The 26,456-nt window shown below is 41.8% G+C and overlaps 1 long non-coding RNA gene across 1 annotated transcript; it reads left to right on the forward strand.

The window, feature by feature from the left end:
• Positions 1 to 386: 386 nt before the first annotated feature.
• Positions 387 to 8,981, forward strand: LOC147366461 (uncharacterized). The gene is made up of 2 exons (XR_015132493.1): positions 387 to 719; positions 7,831 to 8,981. It is a non-coding gene; the product is annotated as an uncharacterized LOC147366461 (long non-coding RNA).
• The last annotated feature ends 17,475 nt before the right edge of the window (positions 8,982 to 26,456 follow it).

Raw genomic sequence — 26,456 nt, forward strand, 5'->3', positions numbered from 1 at the left:
TCTCTTATGAGTATAAAGAAGCGCCTGATTCCAGCACACTCATTTAACTATTGGCTTCAAAAAACCGCAAGTGATAGCTTCTCCTTTCATTCTTTTGTCCTGCCTCCATTACTCACTTAGTCTGAGGAAATATTTCCATTTCAGTTACAATTGCAAATCAATTAAGAGGTTCTCATGGTTGATTCAATCAATCAAAGTGGCAACTGTTTAAACAGAGTCCCTTCTGGGTGAATCTTTATTATTATACTGGTTCAGCAGATCTCGACCCTCTTAGGGGTATTAGAAAACTGATAACCACCTTTTCTTTAGAGAGTTATCCTCTAGCTGGGGAGACCAAATATAAACACAGTGAAGCTAATTAAAAACACTAGATTTAAATAGAAATCTTCAATAAAACATGAGGTGTCACATGGTGGATGATTAATATTTAACTGAATAGTGAGGCTGACTCTAAGCTTCAGTGCTGGTGATCTTTCAGAGATAAATGTCACCCTGATAATTGCTAGAGACAATCGGAAGGGTCACAGTGGCTAGGCTGTGCCTACTTCCTTTAGCTACCTCACTTCTCTTGCCCCACGACAGGTACCCACTCAAAATATCATGTTCAGTCATTGAATTCTACTGCTGGGGATGGAGCAAAGCCAGTCTCTGTATGAACAGCTGATGGATTCCGGTGTTCAGAAAGAAGACTGCCTGAGTCATGATGGGCCAGAAAGGAGGTAGGAAGGATGGATAACATGGATCTTCACCTCAATTTTTCTATTTTTATTTTTTAGTTTTGGTCGTGCTGGGTCTGTTGCTGTGTGAGGGCTTTCTCTAGTTGCAACGCACGGGCTTCTCTTCTTGTGGCTCACGGGGTTAGTTGCCCTGCAGCACGGAGGATCTCAGGTCCTCAACCACAGATTAAACCCATGTCCCCTGTCCTGGAAGCGGGGTTCTTCACCATCGGACCACCAGGGCTATCCCTCAGTTTTTAAAGGGTAGTTACACTTGAAGGAGTGGAGTGGGGGCTGCAAACTGAACAGAAAGTTAGAGAAAATAAAGTGCAGGGAGCCATCAGGAAGCAGATGAATTGTAAAGGACAGGCTACGTGGACAAGGCGCTGAAAAGGAAGGTATCAACTTCCTAAGACAATGGCGTGGGAGTCGTCTACCTGGAAGTGACAGCTGATGTTTTAGACATGAACTAGATCAACACAGAAGAGAATCTGAAGAGAGAAGCCATGAGGTCTAACGTTAGCCTGAGAGGAGGAGAGAGAGAGAGAGGATCTATATATTCAAGGATGAAGCCCTCATTGCTAGAAGAGGTCTCAAAGAGACTGAAAATTGGCAATGGTTTGATCCAAATGCTACAAAGATCAATACTTTTCATTAGCAAAGTGCCTTGAAATTTGATTTGATCTTGTTTGCAGACAGTATTACGTATAAAGAGATATTTATGCTTCTAAGTTCAGGCATGGAACCTCGCATTAATCAAAGGTATTAGCTCATTTTAATTTTTCTTTGCTACATTTATGCCTGAGCCAGTGAGACCATTTTGGGATATCTATCTATATAAAAATCTATATATTGAGAGAATGTGAGAGAGATGTTGTATTTTTTTTTAAGATTCCTTTTTGGCAATTAAGTGAGTGGTTGATTCCCTTAATATTCGGAGAGCAAACACAGCCATCATTATGAATCACTGTAGTTGATGAGTCTAATCCTTTTTCGTGCCATTAGAGCAGATGCTCACATCTGAATCCCCCGCAGACAGATCAGTCTTCATCATCTCCTCATACATATTCCAGCATCTGTACTGGGTTTTTGATGTGCTGTACTGGCACGAGGTCACAGCACCACTTTTCTGGACTGGCAAAGCAGCTGCCCAGGAAATCGGAATAAAACAGTTAAGAAACTGCTGTTCTTCGCAAAACTGACAGTGACCTGTGAGCCTGAGGATTTGAGTGCGAACGGTTGTCTACTTGTCTGATCCTGGCTTTCTGGAGGAGCTCCCTCCATAGAAGAGCTGGTTGAAATCTAAGACTGGTCTAAACTTTGCATACGACACAGGTCTGTATGCGCAAAGCCGTGGGTTTTTCAGTAGTCAGGCTCGGATGTGAGTTGGACCATAAAGAAGCCTGAAGGCCCAAGAATTGATGCTTTCAAATTGTGGTGCTGGAGAAGACTCTTGAGAGTCCCTTGGACAACAAAGATATCAAACCAGTCAATCCTAAAGGAAAACGACCTTGAATATTCACTGGAAGGTCTGATGCTAGAACTGAAGCTCCACTACTTTGGCCACCTGATGTGAAGAGCTGACTCACTGGAAAAGGCCCTGATGCTGGGAAAGATTGAAGGCAGGAGGAGAAGGGGTCGACAGAGGATGAGATGGTTGGATGGCATCACCAACTTGATGGACACGAGTTTGAGAAAACCCCGGGAGATACTGGAGGACAGAGGGGTCTGGCATGCTGCAGTTCATGGGGTCACGAAGAGTCAGACATGACTTAGCAACTGAACAAAAAAACTCTGTATATAGCCTCAAAGTTAAAGCGCCAGTGGTGCCAGGAAAAACAGCCTTTCCGACGCAGGTCACTGAGAATGCCCGTATTTTGTGACTGGAAATCACAGCACACACACACACACACATGTCACAAACAGATATGCCTTGTTGCTGATTATAGCACAACATGAGATCTCGTGCCAAAAGGTGGGTGAAACCGCATTAGAAATTATTTGAATATTTGTATTTCTGTGAAGACCCTGGTACTTCTATGAACCTGAATCACTGAAGGGAAGGGAATTTTGCTGTTCTTGTTTTACCCACCAGGCTTGGTGCTCAACAAAGTTCCCAGGGCTACTGGTAAGAGTTTCCCAGGGCTCCTTCGCAATGCACCACAGGCCGGCTGGCTTACACAGCAGACATGTGCTCTAGCGGTCTGGACCACTGGTTCCTTCTGAGAGCTTTGAAAGACAGTCTGTCTCAGGCCTCTTGCCTCGGTCCTGTGGGTTTGCTCATGGTCTTTGACATTCTTTGGATTTTGCCCCTTCACTCAGATCTCTGCCTTTCTCTCCTAAGAGAGAGTTTTCCCCGTGTACCCATCTGTGTCCAAGTTTCTCTTTTTCATAAGGACACCGCTACTGGAGCAGGGGGCCCCTCTTAACTAATTATATCTGCAGTGACCGTGTTTCCAAATAAGGTTTCATTCTGAGGTACTGGGGGTTAGAACTTCAGCATGTAAGCCTGGGGAGACACACCAGTTCACTCCCTCTCCTCTAGCCTCCCCCAAATCCATGTTCTCCTCACACACAAAACACATTCTCCCCATCCCAACATCCCTAAGTACTTGCAGAGATGGTTGATGAATCACATCTCCCATTCCATAGACGATTTTGCAGTTTGACCTCATCGTTTCCACATTAAGAGGCAGACTTTTTCTACCTCCTTTGAGTCTAGGCTGCTCCTGGACTCTTTTTGCCAACAGAACATGGTGGGAATGACGCTGTGAAATTCTGAGGCTGCCTTTGTGAGGTCTGGAGCTTCTGCCTTCCACTCCTGGAATGTCTTTCACTGGGACCCTGCTGCCATGTTATGATGAAGCTCAAGCTGCCATGTGGAGAAACTCTGATGGAAAAGCCCCAGCCCCCAGCCTTTGCTGGATGGAGCCAGTGATCCGTACCACTGCCAGCCATGTGAGGACATTCTGGAAACTTCTGTCATCCCAGCACTTCATATGACACCAGTAAGGCAGAATAACTCTCTGGACACACAATTATAACTTATGATAAACTGTTGTTGTTTTAAGGTGTTTTGTTAAACAGCAATAGAAAAATTCAAACAGAGTACAGGCTTCCCAGGTGGTGCTAGTGGTAAAGACCCCACCTGCCAATGCAAGAGATATGGGAGACAAAGGTTTGATCCCTGGGTTGGGAAGATCCCCTGGAGGAGGGCGTAGCAACCCACTCCAGTATTCTTGCCTGGAGAGTCCCATGGACAAGGCCTGGTGGGCTAAAGTTCATAGGGTTGCAAAGAGTCGGACCCGACTGAAGCAACCTAGCATGCAAGAGCAGTATTAGAAGTGGGATCCTTCAGCCGCAAAAACCTAAACCAAGGTAGTGTCAGCTTTGGTGAGGAATAGGGAGAAGAATGCTGCTGCAAACTCGGAATGCATGGAGCAAATTCTCATTCAAGCCTGGAAGAGCGGTGACCTGTGACCGGAAGCGGAAGAACATTTGCAAACTCATCCTTGTGGGAACACAAGATAGAATGTGAGTCTGGTAAACTTGTGGATCTAGCGGAGATCTCCAGGCAGGATGTCGAAAGCACGGTTGTGCTTCTTTCAGCTCTCGATGATAAAGCGCTGAGAGAGAGACGGATTTGAAAAGAAACGGTTTGCTTTTTTTAAAGCAGAATTCAAAGGAAATATTCCAACTTTGGACTTGCTAAGTTGGAAAATAAAACTATTTCTCACTGCATGCCTCTTCACTGGGCAAACATTTCTCAAGGTAAAAGGTGACTCGGGCAAAGATCAAAGACAGATGTTGCCAGGAACACAAGGCCTGGGGTTAAAGTCAAGTCAGGAGTGTGGGAACACCATGCTTTGTTAAGATCTCAGAGTTTTAAGAGGTGCTTGTTATTCCCCTACTCTGGACACAATTTCTTCTAAGCATCTTTCTTTTTTAATTTTTTCTTGTATACTGGAATATTATTGATTAAGAATATTGTGATAGTTTCAGGTGTAGAGCAAAGTGACTCACTTGTACATGTATCTTCTTTTTCAAACGCTTTTCCCATTTAGATTGTTTCAAAATAGTGAGCAGTTCCCTGTGCTGTACTTCGGGTCTTGGCTGGTTCTCCATTTTAAATACAGCAGTGTGTACATGCCCATCCCAGACTCCCTAACCATCCTATCCTCCTAACCGTGTTTCTGTTTCACAGGTTCATTTGTATAACGTGATTTTTTTATTCTGAATATAAATTATATCATATGATATTTCTCTTTGTCTTACTCAAAATTCACTCAGTATGACAATTATGACAATCTCTAGGAAACTTAACGGTGGTTTCTCATAACTCCCCAACTCATAGCCCAAGTAGAGAGAAGCCTGTGTCAAAGAAAAATCTGGGCATGGCATCTGTCCAATGGACTGGATTAAAGGTTTTATACTCTGGCATCCCACTAAGCTGGGCTTCTCAGGTGGCTAGTGGTAGAGAACCTGCTAGCCAAGGCAGGTGACGCAGGAGACCTGGGTTCAATCCCTGGGTCAGGAAGATCCCCTGGAGTAGGAAACGGCAACCCACTCCAGCATTCTTACCTGGGAAATCCTGTGGACAGAGGAGCCTGGTGGCCTACAGTTCATGGGGTCTCAAAGAATTGGACATGACTGAGCACACCCCACCTTAATTTAGGAAACTGTATCATTTTGTCCCCAAAGTACAAGACAGAAAGAAGATTCTTTTTTTCTCCCCAGTGTCATGAACATGGTCCATTTCTTATAGCAAAGCAAGGAAGAGTCAGGCGAATAAGCCCACAGTCCAAAGGGAGAAGCCACATGCTGACCAGTTCTCCTCCCCTTGAGAAGGTCTTTGCTGTTGTTCAGTCACTCAGTCGTGTCTGACTCTTTGCGTCCCCATGGACTGCAGCATGCCAGTCTTCTCTGTCCTTCATCATCTCCCAGAGCTTGCTCAAACTCATGCCCATTGAGTCGGTGATGCCTTCCAACCATCTCATCCTCTGTCATTCCCCTCTCCTCCTGCCTTCAATCTTTCCCAGAATCAGGATCTTTTCTAATGAGTCAGTTCTTTGCTTTCATGTGGCCAAAGTGAGAAGGCCTAGGTCTTCCTAAATGAGCACAAGACACTGAGGACCTTCATGGCTAGGTTTCACAATCACTCTGTCTATGCTTCCCATTTTCCCTCTTTGAATTGGAGTGTCAACTTCAGGCATTCTGTGCCTGTCTCTCCATGCATATTTTGTCTTGTAAGTGACTAGATTTTTTTGTTTTTTAATTCAAGGATCTTCCAACCTGAGGAGCCTCATGGGAGGAGGTTTATCAATATCTGTGTCTGACAGAGAATTAGATCCTGGGAATAGTAGTCATGTATGGATGTGAGAGTTGGGCCATAAAGAAAGCCAAGGGCCAAAGAATTGATGCTTTTGAAATGTGGTTCAAAATTGATGCTTTTGAACTGTTGGAGAAGGCTCTTGAGAGTCCCTTGGAGTGCAAGGACATCCAACCAGTCCATCCTAAAGGAAACCAGTCCTGAATATTCATTAGAAGGACTGATGTTGAAGATGAAACTCCAATACTTTGGCCACTTGATGTGAAGAACTGACTCATTGGAAAAGACCCTGATGCTGGGCAAGATTAAAGGTGGGAGGATAAGGGGACAACAGAGGATGAGATGGTTGGATGGCATCACCGACTTGATGGACATGAGTTTGAGCAAACTCTGGGAGTTGGTAATGAACATGGAAGCCTGGCATGTTGCAGTCCATGGTGTCTCATAGAGTTGGACACGGGACATAACTGAATGACTGAATTGAACTGAACTGAATTGTGTTAATGCCTGATGCCACAATGTGATGAGAGTTACAGCTTCTTGGGAGGAAAATGTGTATTTTGCATCTCAGAGAACGCAAGTAATTCATGGCCAGAGGATGGTTTCCAATAGACTGCAGGTGACTTCTGGAGAAGGAAATGGCAACCCACTCCAGTACTCTTGCCTGGAACATTCCATGGATGGAGAAGCCTGGTAGGCTAAAGTCCATGGGGTCGCAAAGAGTCAGACACGACTGAGGGACTTCCCTTTCTTTCTATAGTTTCTTTTGGAGAAGGAAATGCAACCCACTCCAGTGTTCTTGCCTGGAGAATCCCATGGATGGAGGGACCTGGTGGGCTGCAGTCTATGGGGTTGCAAAGAGTCGGACACGACTAAGCAACTAACACACGCACACAGGTGACTTCAAATTCTTGCCTATAATGGACACACAGGGTCTGTGCTCCCCCCTTTGCATCTGACCTGGCCTCTTGCCTGAACTTGGCTGAGGCAGTGCAGTGGAAGGATGTGATAGAACATCCACAGCTGGGCCTGCATCTGAAGCTTCCTGCTTGGCTCCTCTGGAAACCCTCTCCTGGGATCTGGCAGCTGTGTCAAGAGGCCCAAGCTGGCTGAGTTGAGACAGGAAGTTCCTGCTCTGAGCCTCGCCTCCAGCGCGACACCTGGGAATGAAGCAGCCTGACTGCAACCCTGTGATCCCAGCCTGGGTCTCTGGGGACAAAAGAAGTGCCCAGCAGAGCCCAGAGTCTAAATTCTTTATTTACAGGCACACAAACAGATGAAATGATTGTCATTTTAAGCCACAGAATTTTGGGAGTAGTTACCCAGGAGAAATAAATCACCCACCAAGAGCAGGCAGTATCCAGCAGCTTTGTTCATGCCTTGGTCACTGTTCTTGGCCAGTGATCAAATTTTCTGAAATTTCAGCTACACTAAACATGATTGAATGAGCATTTTAAATATACTTAATTAAAATAGAAGGGCCATGTCTTACTGTGATTACACTTGAATTATTTGGCATACATTTATTAAACTATCAAAAGCTAATCGATTGCCTCAATATTTTATCTTGATTCTACTGAATCTATATTCTAAGCAGAATTATTAATCCACTTCATTTAAGTACAATCATATTTGATGAAAGTAGACAGACAGAATCAGTCTTGGGATGGTGTGTCCAGAGTGAAGAACCGAGCTTCATGTCGTAGGAGCCCTCTGCCCTTCATTGTCAGCATATCCTTTTATTTTTCCTTGTTTTCATTTATCATCTTCTGTTTTTATTTCCAGAACACAGTGTTACTGTGTGCTATGTGCTGAGGATGAAAGTTTTGAGAAGAACTATGAAGTACAGAGAGAAAAAAGGAACATTTTAAACAAAGACAAATTTAAAACCCCAAACTCTTTGAAATTTCAAATAGTTTTCCCTCATTCAAAATCCATAAGCCATAAATGAGGAGCCACCAGAGACAGTGGGATCTCATTGAGTGTTTTGCTGTGAAAGCAAATCACAGGCTTGCTTTCTCCTTTCAAGTTGCCTGATTTTCATTTAGGGAGCTATGAGCTATTCCCCCCATTATTACCAAAATTGATTTTGAGTCTGCATCTGAAGCATTATCCACTGCTTCTCTGAGGAAGATGGAATATATATTTATCAAAATGTCCCAGCTGAATAAAGCTAAGTAAAAGCTGGTAACACCAATGCCAGCATATGTGTATTTTTAAGCAGAAGAACCGTCCTTTCAGTTCAAAATGTCTTCCTTCCCTTCTCATCTGTAAGGAAAAGCCCCTCATAGGGTCCAGTCCTCCCGTGAAGGGAACAGGTGCTATGAGTAAGAGATGTCTGAGAAGATTGTCTGAAAAGACAGGGACACCTGTAACGGACAATTGGCATGCTGTTGGAATTTCTCCAGATAATGACATTACACAGACTCCTAAAATGTCAGACATAAAATAATAAACAGGACTCTGCATATGGTTGTTCTTTCTAAGCGAATAGAGCCATCTATGGATCAAGTCTTTATTTCTCTGGATTCTGTCAGAATGATGCCCTACAGTCAGAAGCTCTTTACTTCACAAAATACTGCACAGGCAAGCATTTCTTCCTCTCCACAGTATTAATTAAATTACATAAAACTGGCAGTGTTTAAATCCTGGCATCTGTATTGTCTCACTTAATTACACCCCTGGACTCCTTTCAAAATTCTTTCATTTGCTACAGGGACACCTATTGGCCAAAGGGGAAGAAATCAGATACAAGTGATGAGATACGACTTGGGATTTCTACCTGGCCCACCGCCCACAGCGAGGAAGGCTCTCCTTCAGTCTGTCTGACTGCGGCATTCCCAATCCCGTGCTCTGCAGCAGAGGGAAAAAGTCACCATGATAGAGACTCATTGGAAATTAAGTAAACTTCATAAATAAAGCACTTTTGAACATTCTTCCACCTTAAAAAAAAATACATGAAGATCATAAAGTGGAATGTGGGTTACCATGCCCAATTTCAGCATTCTGTGTGTGCCAGATAAGCGTGGGCATGGGAGAAGCATCAGGAAGCTTGCCACAAGCACCCTGCTCAGAAGATTGCTGTAAGCTCAGGTCAGCAGAGGTGATCCAGGCCCGGAAGGATCACTCCTCTGGGCAGAGCATGTGGACAGAACGTCTTCATGACAGAAGAACCAGCTGCCCGGCTCCAGGTGCCGGATAAAGAGAGGTGCTCAGTCTGCTCAGTGGTGTCCGACTCATTGTGACCCCCATGGACTGTATGTAGCCTGCCAGGCTCCTCTGTCCATGGGATTCTCCAGGCAAGAATACTGGAGTGGGTTGCCATTTCCTTCTCCTGGGGATTTTCCTGACCCAGAGATTGAACCTGTGTCTCTAAAGTCTCCGGCATTGGCAGGCAGGTTCTTTACACTAGCACCACCTAGGAAGCCCATGGTAAAGGGTTATTGCCGGTAAAAGGCAAAGGCAAGTGAAGCCCACAAGATTATTTTTGGTAAATTATTTCTCTCTCCCTCTTTTTAATTGATTTGTCCAAAAACCAAATTAATTTCTGTTCTGGGTCTACTTATTTTACCTTTTAAAATATTTTCATGCATGGCTGCCATCTGAGCCAGAAATCTGACATCATCTTTAATCTGTTTCCTCTTCCCCTACGTGCAACCCCTGATTTCAGCATCTGCTGTCTTACACGTCTCTCCTCACTGCCTGCTCTGCAGTTTGGACAGTTACACTCAGTCGGGCTGGGTCTTTTCTAGATCAAAGGATCTTTTGGCTCTTTCCCTGCTCTCTGAATCTGCCCAATGATCTTTCCAAAGTGTGAATCTTGGGTGGTTACTCCTCAATGGCTCCAAATTGCCAACCACAATAAAATCCAAACTGCTTTGCATAGAAATTGAGACCCTCCATGATCCGGACTTTGATTCCCTCATCAACCTCATTTCTCTCTCTATTAAATTGTTCACTGTTGTTGAACCACTGAAATGGGATCTATAGACTGAAGCTTGAAAAATGATACTTCTCTTCCACTGAGAAAACACAGTGAAAATTCAACTGGATTTTATTCTTTGTATGAAAACGTTGAAGAGAGAAAAGTCCTAAATTTGATTAAAAAACAAAATGTTACTTGTTGTAATGCAAATTTGGTATTTTTTTAACCAAAATAACACATTTGGCAATTTAGAAAATACTGCTACTGAACAGCAAAAAAGTTTATCCATCTTCATTTCATTTGTCCAGTAAGTATTTAATAAATGTATAATATGAGTTTGGACAAATGTATGTATCATGTATATATCATTGAAAGTGAAAGTGAAAGTCACTCAGTCATGTCCAACTCTTTGTGATCCCATGGACTATAGTCCATGGAATTCTCCAGGCCAGAATACTGGAGTGGGTAGCCGTTCCCTTCTCCAGGGGATCTTCCCAACCCAGGGATCAAACCCAGGTCTCCCGCATTGCAGGCGGATTCTTTACCAGCTGAGCCACCAGGGAATCTCATATATATCATTGCACATGTATATATCACTGAGGTACCCTAGGGCTTCCCAGGTGGCTCAGTGGTAAGGAATCTACCTGCCAATGCAGGAGATGCACCCTCAATCCCTGAGTCAGGAAGATACTTTGGAGAAGGAAATGACAACCCTCTCCAGTATTCTTTCCTTTGAAATCCCACGGACAGAGGAGCCTGGAGGGCTACAGTCCATGGGGTCACAAGAGTAGGACATGACTTAGCAACTAAATAACAACAGCAACACAGTATAACATACAGTTCATCAGTCATTGGCTCATGAAGATGAGACATGGTTCCAGCCTTCCATGAGTTAACAGTCTAGTGAAGGAAAAATACGTGATACAGCATAAGTGTTATAAGAGGCACGAAGCTTAAACAACTTGTAGTTAGGTCTTTTTATATTGCAGGTAGTAAAATGCTCATTTGAGCCAAAAAAGAGAGAAAGAGAGAGAAATTTATTGTCATACACAAAGGAAAATCCCAGTAGTATACATTCAGTTACGGTTTGATCCAGGTGCTCCAGTAATGTTACCAGATTCTTCTTTCCTTCTCTCACCTCCAATTACACTTGTGTTGGCGTTCCCATACATTGGTTATCCCTGTGTGGCAACAAATGTTGGCATTAGAAACTCCAAACTTGAACTTTACCATTTAATCAACTTTATACAAACAAACAAAAATAAAACTTCTTTCATACAATGGTCACAGATGATTGTGAGTTCTTGGGACATATATCCACTATTGATCCAAACACGTGGCTAAGAGAACAAAAAGTATTGATTGATCAATATTTCTTCTCAGTTAACATGAAGACATTGGAAAAATTCTGAAGCATGATATTGTGAAAATACATGTTAGCTTTGTGTTTTTCAATTAATTGAAACAAAAGAGTGTATCTTAAAAATGAGGGCAGGTGGACAGGAAGGTGAACCAAATATTTTATTTCTTTCACTTATATGGAAAAATTTTCTACTCTCATTCTAACAGAAGCCCTTATTTTCAGGCTCCTGACTTGCTAAATGGTCAGAAATGTTCATAAACAAGTGGTGCTTTGGGGATCATGGCTACATATCCAGGACTTTAGTATTCCTGATATTTGGGTTTGCTGCTGTAACAACAGAGGTCAGCTCAGACATGTCTAAATAGAAAATATATAGCACCTAGGCTGAAAATGCCTATAAATGAAGCATGGGCAAGTCATAACTCCTAAAGTAGGGGTCCCTAGCCTCTGGGATCTAATGCTTGATGATCAGAGATGGTGCTGATGCAATAATATTAGAAATAACCTGCACAATAAATGCAACGTCCTTGAATCATCCTGAAATCATCTCCTTCAGTGTCCATGGAAAAACTGTCTTCCGTGAAACTTGTCCCTGGTACTAAAAAAGGTTCAGGACTGCTGTCTAAAGGGTACCCAAATTCCTAGTTGTTTTACAAAATTATCTGCTTCAGCATATATTTTAGGTCTGAAGCTTGTGATAGTTTATTCGCCTATAACTACTGAAAGGTTAACAATTCTGGCGTGAAATCAGCGGGTGAAAAAAATCCTTGAAATTAATTTATACGCATTCACTATTGGCGATGCATTTTGCTGAGAACCATGTTAGTTGCAAGTTTAAAAAAATCACTGCCATTATTAATCACCCCAAATAATTACCCTTATAAAAATGTAATTTCAACACACAAAAACTGAATATATTTCCTTCGATTGATCTATGAAAGAGACACCCAGAAATGGCACAGCGGAGACACCAAGGGTGAGTTTCATAAGCGATTCATCTTTGGGGCGCATCTGAATCCTTAATTGTGCAGCTTTTCTCCCGGCAGGTGATTATGACTAGGTTGAAACATTTACATTTATATTTGTTATCTGCAAGAGATAATTAGATATTTCCACCACAAAATAACTTACATTAATGGGCCGTAACTTTCAATATGTAGCTTTAAACTGCACATTTAAGTAATATAATATCTGTTTCCCTTAATTTTACTATAATTGTCTGCATGTAGAAGCTTTATTATTTTTTTCTTTCAAAAACACAATTGGCTAAAACAACATATTAAATGCTTTTAGTTTATTACTTGGAAGTTTTAGAATAGATAACCAGTCTGACTTATACAGAATTTTACTAAAGCACCAGCATGTCAAATGAAAGTGACGTTGAACTGAAACAAAACCTCTACCGCCTTGGCTAAAAAGATAAGGATTGCATGTGGAATATACTTGTCTTTGGGGAGAGGTATGTAAGATATGGTGGAGTTTTTGTGTGTGTGTGATTTCTGTGCATAATCCAAATATCTTTTAGCTTTAATTAGAAGCAAAGTTTGCCTTAATTATATACTTAAACTTGTTCTCTTAAGTTTGGTCAACTTCTCTAGGGTTTGGTCAACAATACTTTCTTTGGTGAAAGGTCAGTTTGTAATTGTATACTGAAAATTTTATCCATTCATTCCCTCAATGACTCTATCAGCTCTAGTTCAATGGCCTGAGACAGGTTCACAGGTCAAAAGAAAACCCTAACAACCTCCGTTTAGAAGACATATCTACCAGGAGTCGACTTACGGATGAGCTTGGCTCCATCAGATTAGTATCTCCAGTTTATAAGCACAAAACTGACTGCATGAAACATAGATAGGATGCTGTCAGCCAAGGAGAATCACTCAGTCTGAGTAATTCTTTAATTAGATACGGAAAGTGAATGTCTCTGCACTCAACTTGCATCCCCTAAGTTGGCCTGATTAATTACTCTTCCTAGGATTTTAAACGTGTGGGCATGCTAAGTGGCTTCTCTGGCCTCAGCCGGTAAAGCATCTGCCTGAGATATGGGAGCCCTGGGTTTGATCCCTGGGTTGGGAAGATCCTCTGGAGAAGGCAATGGCAACCCACTCCAGTATTCTTGCCTGGAAAACCCCATGGATGGAGGAGCCTGGTAGTCTACAGTCCATGGGGTCGCAAAGAGTTGGACACAACTGAGCCACTTCACTTTCCTTTCCTAAGTCACTTCAGTCGTGTCTGACTCTTTGTGACTCTATGGGCCACAGTCCACCAGGCTCCTCTGGCCCATGGAGTTCTCCAGGCAAGAATACTGGAGTGGGTTGCCATTTCCTTCTCCAGGGCATCTTGCTGACCCAGGGATCGAGCCCACATCTCTTATGTGCCTGGCATTGACAGGCAGATTCTTTACCACTAGTGCCACCTGGGAAGCTAATTGCTATTCTTATGCTTTTAAAATATTAATATCAGAAACATAAAAAGATTCCAAATTCTCATGAGTTTAAGTGGACAACAAAATATACATGCAGACAAAGGCCTCCAGAAACCTGTAGAAAAATTCTTCAAGCTTTGGAGTTAGAAATTATGACTTCAGTGATTGCCGGGGGAAGGGATGATGGGAAGGGATAGTTGGGGAGTTTCGGATGGACGTGTACACACTGCTATATTTAAAGTGGGTAACCAACGTGGTCCTGCTATAAGCACAGGGAACTCTGCTCAGTGTCATGTGGCAGCCTGGATGGGAGGGGAGTTTGGGGGGACATGGATACATGTCTATGTATGGCTGAGTCCTTTCAGTGTCAACTGAGACTATCACAACATTGTTAACTGGCTAAACCTCGACAAAAAATAAAAAATGTTTTAAAATATTTAAAAAGAAGTTACGATTTCTAGTCAGTCTAAAAGGAAAAAAAAAAAAAAGAAAAAAGCTCAGTTTCTTTGCAAAGATTCAGCTCCTCACTGACAACTGTGTGGTGTTACTGGTGATATTAAGCAAATATTATAATTACTATGTACATATAAGAATAATACATGGAAATGCTTATATATTAATGCGAAGAATGCAAAAAAATAGTAATAACAAATGATCCCCACAAAGGGTCTTTAGAGAATGTACAGAATAAGATGCTAATCACCCAAATCAGTAACTTTTCCCAGAGACATGTTCTGTGTAGCTTCTTTCCTAATTAGGCTTTTTTTCCTAAGTAATATAAATAGTCCCTGAGCAAATTTGTTTATACTACTAATTAGTCACATCTGGAATAAAATGTTCGCAAAGAATCGACACACAGCTCTCCGAATCATGAGTGTGATTTTTTCTTTTTGAAACTAATAATCTGAAAAATGTGGTTTGACACCATAGCCTATGACATTCGTGTTATTAACGCATAAATGTGTGCCATTTAAAACTAGAGGCCATTTGCTTTCATATTCTAAAAAGTACCCAAATAAATATGCAACATCTAATGATACTTTTTGCTTTATTTATTTTTCACACTCAAAAGTACCTGTGAAGCCCCAATCCAGGGTGAAGTAGTTTCTTCATCAATGTGAATACAAATCAGCCTTGAAGATGATTTTGTATCTGGAATTTCTGTGTCATCTGCATTTTAGACTGAGCTAGAATGATGAATTGAGTATCATTTGTTGAATAATTGTGACTTTGGGCTCTTTCCTGCCGGCAGCACACGAGCAGCTATTCCAGGAGCATCATTATCAGATAAGAAGACCTCTGAAATGGCCTGCCGGCTTCATTTTCACACGTTTCCCCTCCATATACAAAAACCACAGTCGAGTGTTTGTAATTCAAATGTCTTTCAATTAGTTTAGTCTCATAGAATCATTCTTCAACTTAGAAGCCAAGGTCTGGCACTTGAAATACAGGAAGTACATTGAATAGCATTCCATTTGTCACACAGGACACCATACAGCACTGCCGTTGTCACTAACACACTTTCCTAGCTGTGGATGGGTTTTAATGTGTTAACGTGAGAAGGGCACGACCTCTAATATGACCTTGACTAGGTAAGCCCTCAAAGGACTTCTCCAGCACGCTGGTCCACCAGGCGGAGTTCCAGGTACTGGGATACACAGGGCCCTCTCTTGGAGCTGTGTTCTTGCCTAATGAAACAGAGTAAAAAGTAAAAAGGGGCCACATCTGATGGTGAAAAAGTATTAATAATATGAAGAAAATAAAAAGAATGTGATAGAGATTAGACAGTTTGAGGTTAATCTGGTTGAGAAATTGGGCCTTGGGAATATCTCAGGCGGGGATTTCAAGAACAGGGACGCCCCCTATTTTGTGTCCTGGGGGAGACACAAGCTGGGCAGTTTTCAGGAGAGGGACTGCTCCAAGTGACAGCTTCCCCCAAGGGAGGAAGGGGAGCTTGGAAGGACATGAGGTCAGGAGAATGAGACTTGTTAGCCAACAGCAACAAGTTTGGATTTCACAGAACACAGAACACAGATCTGCACATTAACTTGTATTTTTCCACAAGTTTTCATGTGTGTTTAAATTGTCTAGAGTTTCTGTCAAATTATTTTAATGTCCCAAGGGACATTAAAAGTGTTCCTGTGTATCACTGAAGAATGTGGCAAAAAATAAGTATTTCTCAATATTTTTTCTTTAACAAGAAACTGTAACATATTAAATCATTCTAAATAGAGAAAAAGCAGAGATATATGTGCAATATAATAGTAAATATCTGTAGGAATAATTGTTGTTCAGTCTCTCAGTCATGTCCGACTCTTTGTGATCCCATGGACTGCATCATGCCAGGCTTCCCTGTCATTCACTATCTCCTGGAGTTTGCTCAGAATCATGTCCACTGTGTCAATGATGCCATCCAATCATCTCATCCTCTGTCATCGCCCTCTATTCTTGCCCTCAATATTTCCCAGCATCAGTCTTTTCCAATGAATCAGTTCTTCGCATCAGAGGGCCAAAGAACTGGAGCTTAAGCTTCAGCATCAGTCCTTCCAATGAATATTCAGGGTTCATTTCTTTTAAGATTGACTGGTTTGATCTTCTTGCAGTCCATGTGACTCTTAAGGATTTTCTCTAGCATCATAGTTCAAAAACATCAATTCTTTGGTGCTCAGCCTTCTTTATGGTCCAACTCTCACATCTGTACATGACTACTGGAAAAACCATAGCTTTGACTAGATGGACCTTTGTCGGCAAAGTAATGTCTCTGCTTTTTAGTATGCTGTCTAGGTTTGTCATAGCTTTTCTTCCAAGGAGCAAGCATCTTTTAATTTTGTGGCTGCATAACCAGTATCTTCCTGGTTAACTAACATAATTAATTTCAATAAGTTATTCTATTTTTAAGTGTTACTGGCTGTTGATGAGCAGAACGGTCATCAAATAAATAAATGTCAGCTTCTACAGTTACAATATCAAGAGTATAATGGTTGTTAGGGGATATGCGGAAGCAGCAGTGAGATTTAGAGATCAAAGTCTTAAAACCTGAATTCAAAAAAAACTATGAAAAGATGTTCAATCTCACTGGTAATCAGAGAAATCAATTATAACCACAGTGGTAAAACATTTTGCACACAAATTTGAAAAAGTTTAAAAGGAACTTTGGGAACTTTGACTCATCGCTCATGAGAATGTATTTCTATATAAGTATGCTGAAGAACAATGTGGCATGTCTAGTAAAGTTTAAGAAATGTGCATCCTCTCATTGAGTTGCCCTACTCATAGCCATGAGTTGAACCTAGGGAAACGGTGGTAGCAAATGGGAGACAACATAAATATTCACCCACGGGAAGATGCAAGAAAGGACGCATTCCATGGCAGAAATCTGCCATGGAGCATGATAGGGCATTGAGAATAACTGAACTAAGATTATGCAGATCAATGCTGATGACTCAGAAAGGCAACATTACGGGAATAAACAGGTTTAGAAGGATATCTTTAGTGTGATACAATTTATAGGAAGCTTTAAAATATTCAAAACAATATTGGATATTGCTCAGGAATATACAGAAGTGGGGTAATGCAGGAAATAACAGGCATATTTGTTTGTCACAGAAAAGAATTATAAAATGACAATTTCTGTTTTTTAACATTAACTTGCCAATTTGTCAATGATTATCAAATTGGTATTCTCTGTAAGTTCATGTTCAACAGAGACTAAAACCAGATTTGTTCATTTATCTTCATTAAGAGCTGATCAAATAATACTGTTAAACTTTAATTTCAAAAAGTTTCATTCATATAAATTCAGATGCAACAAAAGTTATTTAACATAATAAGTTTGAAATTCCCAAAACCTCCATTATATAATAAATCCCAGAAGTTAAAATACTGTCCATGTCTTCATTTCTTCAGGTTTGATTCTTGCAGCTTTTCAATGTAGGAGAAAAAAAAAAATCACACTAAAGAACTTTACCACACTGTGAGTCTTAAAAAAATTAAAAATAGAACTACCATATGATCCAGCAATTCCACTTCTGGAATTACTCAAAAGTATAATGATGTATGAGTTCTCTGGCGAATTATACAAAGGTGTAAGAGAGAAATTATATCAATTGTCTATAATCTCTTTCAGATGATAGAAGGAAAGGAAATACTTCCAAACTCATCTCTGAGGCTGGTGCTATCCTAATTTAAAAACCAGAGAATGACATTATAAGAAAAGAAAATTACAGACCAATGTCTCTCATAAACATAGATAAGCATCCTCAACAAAATATTAACATACTGATTCCAAAAAAGCATAAAATTAATTATATACCATGACCAAAGGGGATTTATCCCAATTATGTAAAGCTGGCTCAACAACTGCAAGTCAACCATTGCGCTCCATCATATCAACAAACTAAAAAATAAAACTCATATGATCATGTTAATAGATTGACAAAATCCAACATCCATTTATGATAAAAACTTAGTAAGCTAGGAATAGAGGGGAGCTTTTGTGACTGGATAAAGATGACCTACAAACATTAACTGGCGAGAAACCCAAAGCTTTTACATGAGCGTGAGGCACAAATCAAGGCTGTCCTTTGTGACCACTCCTTCAGTATTGTACGGGAAGTCTTTTCTGATGCGACAACATAAGAAAAGAAGGTCTATTAGATTGGGAAGGAAGACACAAAACTGTCTTTGCTGATGATATGGTTTGCTGTTGTTCAGTCGCTCAGTTGTGTCCGACTCCTTGTGACCCCATCGACTGCAGGACACCAGGCTTCCCTGGCTTTTGCCGTCTCCAGAGTTTGCTCAAACTCATGTCCAGTGACTCGGTGATGCCATCCAACCATCTCATCCTCTGTCGTCCCCTTCTCCTCCTGCCTTCAATCTTTCCTAGCATCAGGGTCTTTTCTAATGATGTGGTTATCCATGTAAAAAATCTTAAAAAAATCAATCTAACTAATGAAACTAATAAAAGATTATAGCAAGGTTGCAGGTATGAAGTTAATGTACACACTTGTTAGAATGTCCAAAATCCAGAACAATAACAACACAGAATCCTGGCAAGGGCATGAAGCAATGTGAATTGTATTTCATTGCTGGTGGGAATGCACAAAGGTCCGGCCGCTTTGGACGACAATGAATGAGGTGGTTTCTCACAGAACTAAGCATTCTTACCATACAATCCAGCAATCACACTACTTGGAATTGATATTTACCCAAAGGAGTTTAAAACTTATGCTTATACAAAATCCTGCAAATGCATGTTTATAGCTGCTTTATTCATAATTTCCAAATCCGGGGTAAACCAAGATGATCTTCAGTTGGTGAATGGATAAACTGTGGTACAACCAGACAATAGAATGCTTTTAGGTACTAAAGGAAATGAGGGCTTCCAGGGGGCACTAGTTGTAAAGAACCCACCTGCCAAGGCAGGAGACATAAGAGATGTGGGTTCCATCCCTGGGTCATGAAGATCTCCTGGAGAGGGAAATGGCAACCCACTACAGTATTCTTGCTTGGAGAATCCCATGGACAGAGGACCCTGGTGGGCTACAGTCTATAGGGTTACAAAGAAACAGACATGACTGAAGGGACTTAGCATGCACACAAAAGGAAATGAGCTATTAAGCCACAAAAAGATGTGGAGGAAAGTTAAATACACATTATTAAGTGAAACATTACCACCTGAAAAGTCTATATATTGTATGATTCCAAATATACATTTTGGAAAAGGCAAAAGCAGGGAGACAGTAAAATAATCTGTACTTGCAATGAATTAGGGGAAGATATAAATGATTAGGAAAAGGAGAATAGTTAGGAAAAGGAGGAAAGGAAAGATACACCCAACTGAATGCAGAATTCCAAAGAATAGCAAGGAGTGGTAAGAAAGCCTTCCTAAGTGAACAATGCAAAGAAACAGAGAAAAACAATAGAATGGGAAAGACTAGAGATCTCAAGAAAATTAGAAATACTTAGGGAACATTTCATGCAAAGATGGACACAACAAAAGACAAAATGGTATGGAATTAACAGAAGACGATGATATTGAGAAGAGGTGGCAAGAGTGCACAGAAGAACTACACAAAGAAGGTCTTCATGACCTGGATAACCACAGTGGTGTGATCACTCACATAGAGCCAGACATCCTGGAGTATGAAGTCAAGTGGGTCTTAGGAAGCATGAATACAAACAAAATTGGTGGAGGCAATGGAATTCCAGTGAGCACTTTCAAATCTTAGACGATGAGGCTGTGAAAGTGCTGCACTCCATATGTCAGAAAATTTGGAAAACTCAGCAGTGGCCACAGGACTGGAAAAGGTCAGCTTTCATTCCAGTTCCAAAGAAAGGCAATGCCAAAGAATGCTCAAACTACCGCACAATTGCACTCATCTCACATGCTAGCAGGATCATGCTCAAAGTCCTTCCATCTAGGCTTCCACAGTATGTAAGTCAAGAACTTCCGGATGTTCAAGCTTGATTTAGGAAAAGCAGAAGAGTCAGTGATCAAATTGCCAACATTGTTGGATCATAGAAAAAGCAAGGGAATTCCAGAAAGACATCTACTCCTGCTTTATTGACTGTGCCAAAGCTTTTAGCTGTGTGGATCACAACAAATTGTGGAAAATTCTTAAAGAGATGGAATACGAGACTACCATACCTGCCTCCTGAGAAATCTGTATGCAGGTCAAGAAGCAACAATTAGAACCGGACATGGAACAACAGACTGGCTCCATATAGGGAAAGGAGTACGTCAAGGCTGTATATTGTCACTCTGCTTATTTAACTTCTATGCAGAGTACATCATGTGAAATGCTGGTCTGGATGAAGCACAAGCTGGAATCAAGATTGCCGGGAGAAATATCAATAACCTCAGATATGCAGATGACACCACCCTTATGGCAGAAAGTGAAGAGACACTAAAGAGCCTCTTGATGAAGGTGAAATAGGAGAGTGAAAAGCTAGCTTAAAACTCAGCATTCAAAAGACTATGATCATGGCATCCAGTCCCATCACTTCATGGCAAATAGATGGGGAAACAGGGGAAATAGTGAGACTATTTTCTTAGGCTCCAAAATCACTGTGGACGGTGACTGCACCATGAAATTAAAGATGTGTGCTCATTGGAAGAAAAGCTATGACCAACCTAGACAGAGTATTAAAAAGCAGAGATATTACTTTGCCATATAGTCAACGGTATGATTTTTTTTAGTTGTCATGTATGGATGTGAGAGATAGACCATAAAGAAGACTGAGGTCGGAAGAATTGATGCTTTTGAACTGTGGTTCTGGAGAAGAGTTTAAGAGTCCCCGTACTACAAAGAGATCAAACTAGTCAATGCTGAAGGAAATCATCCCTGAATTTCATTGGAAGGACTGAAGCTAAAGCTAAAGCTCCAATACTTTGGCCACCTGAGGGGAAGAGACCACTCACTGGAAAAGACCCTGATGCTGGTAAAGATTGAAGGCAGCAGGAGAAGGGGATGACACAGGACAAAATGGTTGGATGGTATCACCAACTCAATGGATATGAATTTGAGCAAACTCCAAGAGAAGGTGAAGGACAGGGAAGCCTGGTGTGTTGCAGTCCATGGGTTCGGAAACAGTTGGACACGACTGAGCAACTGAACAACATAAATGATTAGACAAAGCACAGAGGACTTTAGGGCAATGAAAATATTCTGTATGAGATTACAATGTTGGCTATATATCATTATACTTTTGTACAAGCCCACTGACTCATTAGAAAAGCCCTGATGCTGGGAAAGATTGAGGGCAGGAGGAGAAGGGGATGACAGAGGGTGAGATGGTGGGACAGCATCATCAACTCAATGGACATGAGTTTGAGCAAGCTCCAGGACTTGGTGATGAACAGGGAAGCCTGGTGTGCTGCAGCCCATGGAGTTGCAGAGTCAGACAAGACTGAGCGACTGAACTGAACTGATAGAATACATAACACCTAGGTGACTCCTGAGATAAGCTATGGCTATTGGGTGGTTAAGAGATATTAAAGCAGGTTCATTCCTGATAAAAATGTACCTTTCTTATGAGTGATATTGATAACTGGGGAGGCTATGCATACAGAAGGTGGGAATAATCTCTGTAGCTTCCTTTCACACGTGTAAACCTTGAAGTATTCTAAAAATGGGAGACCTGGGTTCAATCCCTGAGTTGGAAAGATCTCCTGGAGAGGGAATGGCAACCCGCTCCAGTATTCTTGCCCTGCCCCCCAACAAAAAGGGGGCTCAAAGAAATATTTAGACTAGATTCTGTCGTGGCTCAGACGGTAAAGTGTCTGCCTACAATGCGGGAGGCCTGGGTTCAGTCCCTGGGTCAGGAAGATCCCCTGGAGAAGGAAATGGCAACCCATTCCAGTACTCTTGCCTGGAAAATCCCATGGACAGAGGAGCCTGGTAGGCTACAGCCCATAGGATCGCAAAGAGTCGGACATGACTGAGTGACTTGTCAATGTCAATTCCAAAAATAAAGTCTTAAAAAAAAGAGAAAATGCTTCATAAACCATAAAGCATCATGCAAAGAAAAGACTACTGTTTTCATGTTGAGGGTGGTGTTAGACAAAATATTATTTTGTAGGTTTCAGACCTACAAAGAGTAAGGTTGATGTTTGGGGGCAGCCGATTTGATTCTCTGGTGAGATTCTTAAAGGAATAACTTCAAGACGTGTGTTTGTACAAATTTGATAATGGTGTGAAGCAATCGTGGGCCCAATCCTGGCATTTGAGACAGAGGTGGATGGTTTCTCAAGGTCCCCAAACAAGTGTTTAAAACCTGCAAAAACGGCCTCAGAAAGTGGGAAGAAGAAATTAAATTTAGTTCTGCTTGTAAATAAGAAATATTCTGAATCCAAACACATATGCTCTATGCTAAACTCTCCTCAGATTAGCATAATCAGAAAGTCGAATTTGCTAATTCCAGATCAAGGAAGGAGTTCTAGCCCATCTGTTTCTTTGTAAAATGTGAGGACCTATTACAGTCTCAGTGAGAACAGAACTTGGTGTTTATTGCCATGTTAATGTTTTGTCCTTTATGGAGCACCACTCACCCCGAAGTCTCCTCACTTCGCTGCAGACAGTCAGCGTCTCCATAACCCACTTGGTGGGCAGGGGGAGCAATGAGGCAGCTGTTCCCCATGCAATATTAAAGAGCAATTTGGGATCCAAAATAGAGAAGGATATTGCATTCACATAACAGTGTTGAGGAAATAAAGCACACAGTTGCCGTGAATGAAACAGAACGAAAACAAATGCCTCACTTGTGTACAGAGTAGCTGGGCACCTTTCAGTTCAGTTCAGTCGCTCAGTTGCGTCCGACTCTTGGCGACCCCATGAACTGCAGCACACCAGGCCTCCCTGTTCATCACCAACTCCCGGAGTCCACCCAAACCCATGTCCATCGAGTTGGTGATGCCATCCAGCCATCTCACCCTTTGTTGTCCCCTTCTCCTCCTGCCCTCCTTCTCCTCCTCTTTCCCAGTATCAGGGTCTTTTCAAATGAGTCAGTTCTTCCCATCAGGTGGCCAAAGTATTGGAGTTTCAGCTTCAACATCAGTCCTTCCAGTGAACACCCAGGTCTGATCTCCTTTAGGATGGACTGGTTGAATCTCCTTGCAGTCCAAGGGACTCTCAAGAGTCTTCTCCAACACCACAGTTCAAAAGCATCAATTCTTTGGTGCTCAGCCTTCACAGTCCAACTCTCACATCCATACATGACTACTGGAAAAACCATAGCCTTGACTAGACAGACCTTTGTTGACAAAGTAATGTCTCTGCTTTTTAATATGCTGTTTAGGTTGGTCATAACTTTCCTTCCAAGGAGTAAGTGTCTTTTAATTTCATGGCTGCAATCACCATCTGCAGTGATTTTGGAACTCACCTTTACTGTGTTTTAGATCCAGACAGCTTTTCTCCAGGAGCCCTTGCAGGCTGCCAAACTGGATGTCCACTTGGCAGTGACCCTGGAGAATGAGCACCCACCCCTGATTACCAGTAGCATTGATGGATCTTCCTTCAAGTTCTCCTCTCCAAGCAGGGAAGGCGCTGAGTCTGTGCTTGGTGCAGGAGCTGGGAGGTTGGAGGTGTAGGAAAAGAACTGGCAAGTCAAGGACCATAGCAACCTATGGATAAGCCCACAGCTCTGCGCCTGAATTTCTAACCTGTGATGGCTTTAATGAGTCTCCTCTGCTGGACCTATTTTTCCAGCTAAATACTATTCTTAATGAATGAGCCAGGATAGTTCCACACAGGGGACATCATTTATTTCAGGTGGAAGCCAGGGGGCATATTTAAGAATATTACACAGGTCACACACAACAAGGCACATGGAATACAAATGTCAAAAAGTCATTTGCTTTTTACTAGAAACTTCTTTTGAACTCTTGAGAGTGCCTTGGACTGCAAGGAGATCCAGCCACTCCATCCTAATGGAAATCAGTCCTGAATATTCATTGGAAGGACTGATGCTGAAGCTGAAACTCCAATACTTTGGCCACCTGATGTGAAGAACTGACTCATTGGAAAAGACCCTGATGCTGGGAAGGTTTGAAGGTGGGAGGAGAAGGGGACGACAGAGAATGAGATGGCTGGATGGCATCACCGACTCAATGAAACTGAGTTTGAGCAAGCTCCGGGAGTTGGTGATGGACAGGGAGGCCTGATGCGGGACAGTCCATGGGCTTGCAAAGAGTCAGACACGACTGAGCGACTGAACTGAACTGAACTCATACTCTTTTTTCCATTAAAAGTGAACTTTCTCAAATGTCATTTCCTGATAAGTTTAGTAGTTCACCTCTTGCCATACTTATTAGAGTTCTGAATTACTAGGACCTAAAATATTCTGGTCCACCTTACCAGAACTGGTAGAGAATGAACAGGTTTATACATGCGTGCTTTCTGAGCTGCCACCAGAGCTCACTACTTAGATTGGGAATGTTAATTAAAATACTACACTTTTACATATTTCGCTTTTAATAGCCTACAGAAGATGGTTCACTGGTTCCTTGATATCTGAAGGTCCTCACTTTGAGTATCAGCTATTTCCCTGTGCTTTCATATAATGGTGCCACATGAGACCTGGTTTGAAGTGGCCTTATTCTAAGCCTCTGAAACATTCTGTCTGGTTTTCATGGTGTTCTGGTTTCTCGCCACCATCTCTCTTTCTGCTTACCACAATTTCCTCCTTGCTTCTATTCTTTGCCACTTTCAATTTTTAAATGTGTCACATGATCAAATATTTTCAGAGTGTTCATAAAGAGAGAGTGAATTAGAGTCCTGAGTGAGCACAGGTGAAATTGATTATAATAAAACACAAGACTTTCCATGTTATCCGTCTTAAAAGATGGTTCATTTTTAATCCAAATCGTTGAGGCTGCTGGTTTAAGTGAGAAGGGGCTGGGTAAGGTTGCCTCTCGGTGTTCCAGTTGTTGGAATAATCCCTTCTGAAAGGGGACTGAATGCATGTATATATTTTGCATTAATTTTAGTAGGGCATAGGTCTTGATATATGTACATATGTTTGTATATACATATATGCATGTGTATACTGAAAATAAACACTAAATGATCTACTGACACAAGATTTCTGATTCCAGAAGGAAGTATTTGTATAAAAGGTGTTTCCCATGTGGGATGACCCCTGTGTACCTCTATCCACAGTAGCATAATGTTTAATAGCAAAAAGCTGGGAACAATTACAATAGGAGAAAGTCTAAAGTGATAGAACAGTGAAAGGCTGTAAAAACAGAAAGAAGGGAAGTTCTTTGTGTATCAACATGGTGTGATTTCTGTGCTGTAAAAGGTTGTCTAGCTGTTGTTGTTCAGTCGCTAAATCACGTCCAACTCTCACGCGACCCCCTGGACTGTAACCCACCAGGCTCCTCTGCCATGGGATTCTCCAGGCAAGAAAACTGGAGTGGGGTTCCACTTCCTTCTCCAGGGGGTCTTCCTGACTCAAAGATTGAAGCTATGTCTCTTGCATCTCCTGCGTTGCAGCTGGATTATTTACCACTGAGCCTCCAGGGAAGTCCCCAAAGGTAGTCTAAGTGAAAGTGAAGTTGCTCAGTTGTTGCTGACTCTTTGAGACCCCAAGGACTGTAGCCTACCAGGCTCCTCCACCCATGGGATTTTCCAGGCAAGAGTACGGGAGTAGGTTGCCATTTCCTTCTCTATAGGATCTTCCCAAACCAGGGATCAAACCTGGGTCTTCCACATTGTAGGCAGACGCTTTACCATCTGAGCCACCAGAGAAGTCTAAAGGTAGTCTAGAGAGCTGTAAAAAAAATAAGCCCACATGCATCAGCACAATTGGAGTTTATTTCTCACTCTCATTTTTGGAAAGGGGTTCTCCTCCACGAGGTGATTCTGGGACCTTAACTCCAAAGGATCATTTTGTTTTCTTTAACTGAGATTGCGTGAAGACCATCATGTTTTTCCTTTCCTCATCTGGTCCTACTTCCCTCCAAAGCTTCATCATCGTCTGCGTCCAGCCAGTGAAATGGTGACCGCATCCCTGCTTCTTAACTCTTGATCTTAACACATTGTATCTGAAAGAGCTGGACCCACAGCCATAGCTCAATCAAACAAAGGTTGTAAAATGCCCGTTCCTGCCTGAGCAGCTGCTCTGAGCTATAACTACTTACCCTGAAATGGGAGAATGTACTTTGTGGACTTGTAGGTTTCTCTGCCATCATCTCA

This window comes from Bos grunniens, chromosome 9 (genome assembly GCF_055505025.1).
Source record: "Bos grunniens cultivar Pamir isolate PY7600 chromosome 9, Bosgru_T2T1.0, whole genome shotgun sequence".
NCBI classification, from domain to species: Eukaryota; Metazoa; Chordata; class Mammalia; order Artiodactyla; family Bovidae; genus Bos; species Bos grunniens.